The sequence below is a fragment of the Tachysurus fulvidraco genome, chromosome 11 (assembly GCF_022655615.1).
Source record: "Tachysurus fulvidraco isolate hzauxx_2018 chromosome 11, HZAU_PFXX_2.0, whole genome shotgun sequence".
NCBI classification, from domain to species: Eukaryota; Metazoa; Chordata; class Actinopteri; order Siluriformes; family Bagridae; genus Tachysurus; species Tachysurus fulvidraco.
The window spans coordinates 24,494,522-24,500,521 of NC_062528.1; the positions used below are offsets into that span (position 1 = coordinate 24,494,522).

At 40.0% G+C, this 6,000-nt stretch overlaps 1 long non-coding RNA gene across 1 annotated transcript; it reads right to left on the reverse strand.

Moving 5' to 3' along the window:
• Positions 1 to 60: 60 nt before the first annotated feature.
• On the reverse strand, positions 61 to 1,523 carry LOC113637432. Its single transcript, XR_007144365.1, has 4 exons — positions 1,063 to 1,523; positions 847 to 924; positions 668 to 745; positions 61 to 535 (listed from the first exon to the last, which is right to left on the reverse strand). It is a non-coding gene; the product is annotated as an uncharacterized LOC113637432 (long non-coding RNA).
• Between the last annotated feature and the right edge of the window lie 4,477 nt (positions 1,524 to 6,000).

A 6,000-nucleotide genomic window follows, 5' to 3' on the forward strand; every position in this document is an offset into this window, starting at 1 on the left:
CAAAATAAGACTTATTTTACCAATGTTAAAAAAAATATGAACAATACAATAGTCAAGAGTCAAGAAGCTTTATTGTATGCAATGATTCAAAATGTCAGCTGTAAATGTACAGTTTGGTGTGCATCTAAAAATACTTTACATATAAATTAAATATTTATATAAATATAAATTTGTTAAATGTTGTCATACCATTGTTCAAAACAGTTCCTATTTAAAGGGAACATTACATGTTTTGCATGACAGAACGGACTGCCTGCTGCTTGCCTGGATGTTGGTCTTGAGTCTCTTTGCAACAGGTGCATTATCACAGTCAGTGTTAAATCTGTAAATAAATAACTAAATAAATAAATGAATGGTTAGGGTTTGAAAAATTTTGAATCAAAAATGAAATATAAAATAAAATTATTAAGCAGTATTTTACTGTAGCAGTGACACTTTAATAAACAGTACTTACACATTAGTCTCAGATGCTTTAAGAACTGAAAGAGACCTACGGCGTGTGTGAGTAGCAGGTAAAGGTGATGCTGACACATTCCTAAAAAAAAATCATAATTAGTCTCATTGTGTATTTTCCAAAGTACTAAGCAACACATTAGTATTAATAATATATAACTCATATATACTAATATAAAATATAAATGAAAAATGGGTACAAGATTGGACGTACTCTTTTTTGTTCCCAATTGCGTTGCTGCATGCCCTCGTGCGAGTGTCAGACGAAGGTGAACGTGTTGCAGCCACATTCCTAAAAAAAAATCATAATTAGTATCATGTATTTCCAAAGTACAAAGCAACACATCAGTATTACTAATACTGAGAACATAAAAAACGGTAAATGTGGCTTACACAGGATGAATGTCGATCGCGTTGCTGTGTGCCCTCGTGCGAGTGTCAGACGAAGGTGAACGTGTTGCAGCCACATTCCTAAAAAAAATCCTAATCAGTATCATGTATTTTTCAAAGTATTTACAAAGCAAAACAATTAATATAGTGTATTTTCCACATCAGTAATACAAATATTCTGCACACATAATAGAAAAAAATGGTTAGATGTGGACGTACTCTTTATTGTTCCTGTTGCTGCTTGCCCTCGTGCGAGCATCAAATGAAGGTGAAAGTGTTGCAGCCGGTGCAGGTGAAGACAAGAGTGATGCAGCCACATTCCTACAAAAGTTTTTAATAATTAATATAATGTATTCGACACAGTAACAAACTTATAAAGCAATAACTAAGGCAGTCAAGCATAGCTGAGATAAGATAATTGGGTACAGAGATGCGCTGTATATGTTGGTTAACGGGCCATTAACAGACATATTTATGGCTAAACATTTTACTTTAACATATGACATATCTCCGGGCACATTTTGCTCATCGACACCACAACGATACATTTACACCCAAACAGATAGTCACATAAACAAGACTACTTGAGACATAAACACTAGTCAAAATATATTCTAAATAGTGATATTGCTATATAAAATATTGTATATTCACATTACATTAATCAGCATACTGCTTAATAAGAACTAACATTTTAAGGTAAATAAAAGTTGCCAATTACGAGACGTTTCTATAAAGTCGCTCTGAATATATGCTTGCAAATAGTCTGTATACCGTACAGTATATATAATTTTACATCACACAAGATTTCAATGACTTTCACACATGACTTTCCTCAGCCTTCGTAAGAAGTAGATATGCTTCTGGTCTTTCTTGGTGATGGAGCTGGTGCTGAGTGACCAGGTGAAGAACAGCATCACCAGCACCAACACACTGAGCATTGTGGCCAACTGCTGTTCACTCTGCTAACTCATGACTGTGTAGCAATTCACAGCTAGAACCACATCATCAAGTTCGCTGATGACAACCATGGTGAGTCTCATCAGCAAGAATAATGACTCAGCATACAGAGAGGAGGTGCAATATCTAACATCCTGGTGTAGAGCCAAATCCTGTCTCTGAATATTAACAAAACTAAAGAGATAGTTGTTGACTTCAAGAGAGCACAGAGTGACTACTCTCCACTGAACATCATCAAATCCTCTTTATTAAACTCTGTTTCACCAAACATGGATCCTGCTTCTCACTCATTACACTTATTTTGGCCTTTTTTCATAGACATGGCAGCTTGTTTTTTCTTGAGGGATCTGGCAACACAGGAGGGAAAGTGCTGAACCGTTATCAATAGTTATAATGGTTATAATAGTAATAATGTTTAACTTAATAATAATATAGCGTTCAGCGTTAGTTCAGGCAGGCCACATAGTCAACCTCAGCTATCAGCTGACGTCAAATTTTCTACCCCCACCCATAAGCTTATCTGATTCCTAAGCACGCTATTGGTCCTTTTCAAACAGGGCGTCATACATAAATGCATTTTCCAGTCTGTCTGCTTCCTCTGCTTTGCTGCTGCTGCGATTTAAACTCGGCGGCTATTAGAGTTTAAACCGCAAGCTATCTCCTTTTGTGTTCGCAATATGGTACAATAAGAGGTTGTGATTACTATTAGTATACTTGAGGGAAGGGAAGTTTGAAGATGCTTTGAACTTACCGCAAATCGATACGGCGTGAATGTTTGTGTATAATGGTGCTTTAGTCGAGCCGAAAGCGACCTTAGGGCTGGCGTGTTGTACAGTCTGGCTATGCTTTGCTATGCTATGCATATTATGTTATGCTAGGTTATATTATTGTATGTTACGGTATGTTATAAGATAAGGTTATGCTATGCATGTCACGATGGCTTATATGCTGGGTTACGCTATGCTATGCCCTGCTAGGCTATGTTACGTTATGTTATGCTTGCCTTGCTAGGCCATGTTGTTACGTTACGCTATGTTATGCCTTGTTAGCTGTTATGATATGTCATGCTATGCGTCGCTAGGCGTTATGTTGCGTTATGCTAGGACTCGCTAGGCTGTTATGATGCGTTATGCTATGCCTCGTTAGGCTGTGTTATTGTGCGTTGTGCTGTGCCTTGCTGGGCTATGTTGTGCTGCGTTGTGTTGTGCTGCGCCTTGCTAGGCCGTGTTAGGTTACGGTAATTTGTGCCTCGCAGGCTGTTGTGATACGTCGGGCTGTGCCTCGATAGGCTGTTGTGATGCGTTATGCTATGCCATGCTAGGCCATGTTAGGTTACGTTACGCTATGTTGTGCTTTGCTAGGCTGTTGTGATACGTTATGCTGTGCCTTGCTAGGCTGTGTTGTGATACGTTGTGCTGTGCCTCGCTGGGCTGTGTTATGGTATGTTGTGCTGTGCCTTGCTTGGCTATGTTGTGTTGTGATACTCGCATACCACCCTGCTGCTGAGATCTCTCCACTGGCTTCCGGTAGCTGCACGCATCCGGTTCAAAACACTGATGCTGGCCTACAAAGCCAAAAATGGACCAGCTCCCTCTTACCTTAAAGCCCTCAACATTCCTCGCACTGCACCCCACAACCTCCGATCTACCAGCACCGCTCGACTGGTTCCACCATGTCTCAGGGTAAGAGGCAAGTATACTACAAGACTCTTCTCTGTACTGGCACCAAGGTGGTGGAATGAATTTCCCATAGAGGTCCGGACAGCTGAGTCACTGGCTATTTTCAAGCGGCGGTTGAAGACCTACTTATTCAGGAAGCACTTCAACTAGCACTTCTTTCCTTATCCTTTGCATTTTTAAAAAAAAAAAAAAAAAAAAAAAAACTGACACTTTTTCATTGTAACTTTTGAACAAATGTTTTAAACTCATGGTATCTCAAGTATGTAACCTAGTGAACCAGCATTAATGTATTCAGTGTTAGAGTTTTAAGCACTTATGTACGTCGCTCTGGATAAGGGCGTCTGCCAAATGCTGTAAATGTAAATGTAAATGTAAATGATACGTTAGGCCGTGCCTTGCTAGGCGTTTTTGTTACGTTATGATGTGCCTCGCTCGGCTGTTATGATACGTTGTGCATACTGTACGTAACCCAGGCAACTAATGGAAAGAAACGTGTCTTTATCATAGCTGAAGGGAAGAATAATACGATTGCAGATAAACAAACAAGCAAAAATGACACACAAGCATAATCATGTAAAGGACAAAGGCATATATTAGTTCTGTGTAACAAAGCAAAACCAACGTTACTCACCTATCCAGAAGGAAAAAAGCACCTCGCCGTCTTAAGTATTGTGTTTCTGTTCTCTTTTTTTTTTTAAAAAAGTAACATTCCAAAGCTGGTAAAGGCACTGAGAAGCAGGAGTGTCTTGGTTGCCTACTCATTCGTTTGGTGATAATAATTTGCTTTCTGCTGTTAAAGAACCTGAAATTGTCAATTCTTTGTTGGAAAAGAAAGTTAAGAATGGATTTCTTGTTGGGCCTTTTGGAAGTCTCCTTTCTCTGGTTGGTGGATGGATCCTAGAGGGATGGCTACTCGGGGGATATTCAGGGAGGAGGCACTTGGTTTCTCGTGTTCTATTTGTGTTTGAGCTAGCTCTGCTGCTAACTCTCCTCTGCTGCTGCTAGCTCTCCTCTGCTGCTGCTAGTTCTCCTCTGCTGCTGTCCCTAAAAGTAGCTGAACCAGGAGTGGAACGTTAAAAAAGGTTCTGGTTGCTCCTTGGAAAATTTGGATGGCATTTCTTTTCTGTTTTTTCTTTTCTCTCATCATAATGTTCTGGAGTCTTCTGCAGCCCTTGAATCATATGCAGATGCTGCGCCTTCCTATGGTTTTGGGGTGGGGGGGGTGGGGGGGGGTAATGGTCAGTGGTTGCTAGTAAATGGCAAAGGAACTGCTTTCTGTGCCTGATAACAACATGTCCTCTGCTCTTGGTATTTTACTAATAAGATTGGCTAGTGAAATGCTCGCTTTAATCCACTGCTGGCTCTTCAGTTAGCAGGAAGAGCCAGTGAGGATTGCCTGGAATGGTCTGTTGGGGGGGGGGGGGGTGTCTTGCTGCTTTCCCAGTTAAATGGGAGATTGTCCCCAGAAGCTGCTGCTGTTCCCTGACTAGCTTTCATGGAGCTCATGAAAACAATGGGGAATTCAGAACAGAGCCATACCACCAAATGTAAATTTTATAAGCCTGCAAATAAAAAAATGAAAAAGAATTGTCTTTATTTTGACTGAAGTGGTCCTGACTGAAATATAGCGTTCAGCGTCAGTTCAGGAAGGCCACATAGTCAAGCTCGGCTATCAGCTGATGTCAAATTTTCTAACCCCGCCCATCAGCTGATCTGATTCCTAAGCGCACTATTGGTCCCTTTCAAACAGCGTGCCCTATTTAAATGCATTTTCCAGTCTGTCTGCTTGGTTGTTTCCTCTGCATTGCTGCAACCCACCTCCTCCCCTAGCTCCTCCTTGAACTTTGTGTTTAATTTAATCAGTGTCATTCTGTTGTCACTGATGAAGGCTCTTTTCAATGAAGGACATGAACAGAGCCATACTACCAAATGTAAATTTTATAAGCTTGCAAATTAAAAAAAAATTAATGTCAATGAATTGTCTTTATTTTGACTCAAGTGGTCCTGACTGAAATTTAGTAGGTGGTTCATTAAATAATTATTAACTGAATTAAAATGACTGTAAGAGCCATTTTGTCTTTGTTAAGGTGTCCACTAGGGGCCACTGTGTTATTAATGAGGGGATATAGGTAGGAACCTTCCTACAGGTGACAGGTGTTGCTGGAGGAAGGTGCGCACACAGTTTTTGACCATATCACGAGGCAATGCTGTAAACAACCATGCAACCAAACACATTAAATAAAATGGATACTCTGAGCAATCAATGGTGAGTGGACATTGATTAATGATGGTTGAAGAAAGCCAAGTGAGCACGTACAAATATACACAGTCCAGCAACCCTCAGCTGCTTCAAGTTAGACTTAGCTGCTTACAATTAGTCAAAAACTTGGTTTATGTAAAAGAGCTGTGATTAGCTTACGTTATTTGGAGTTTGTCATTTGCTGTGTAAGATCAAGTGGATTATTGGAGTGACTGTGCATCGACCTAATTTACATCTGAAATCAGCTGCAAATACGAT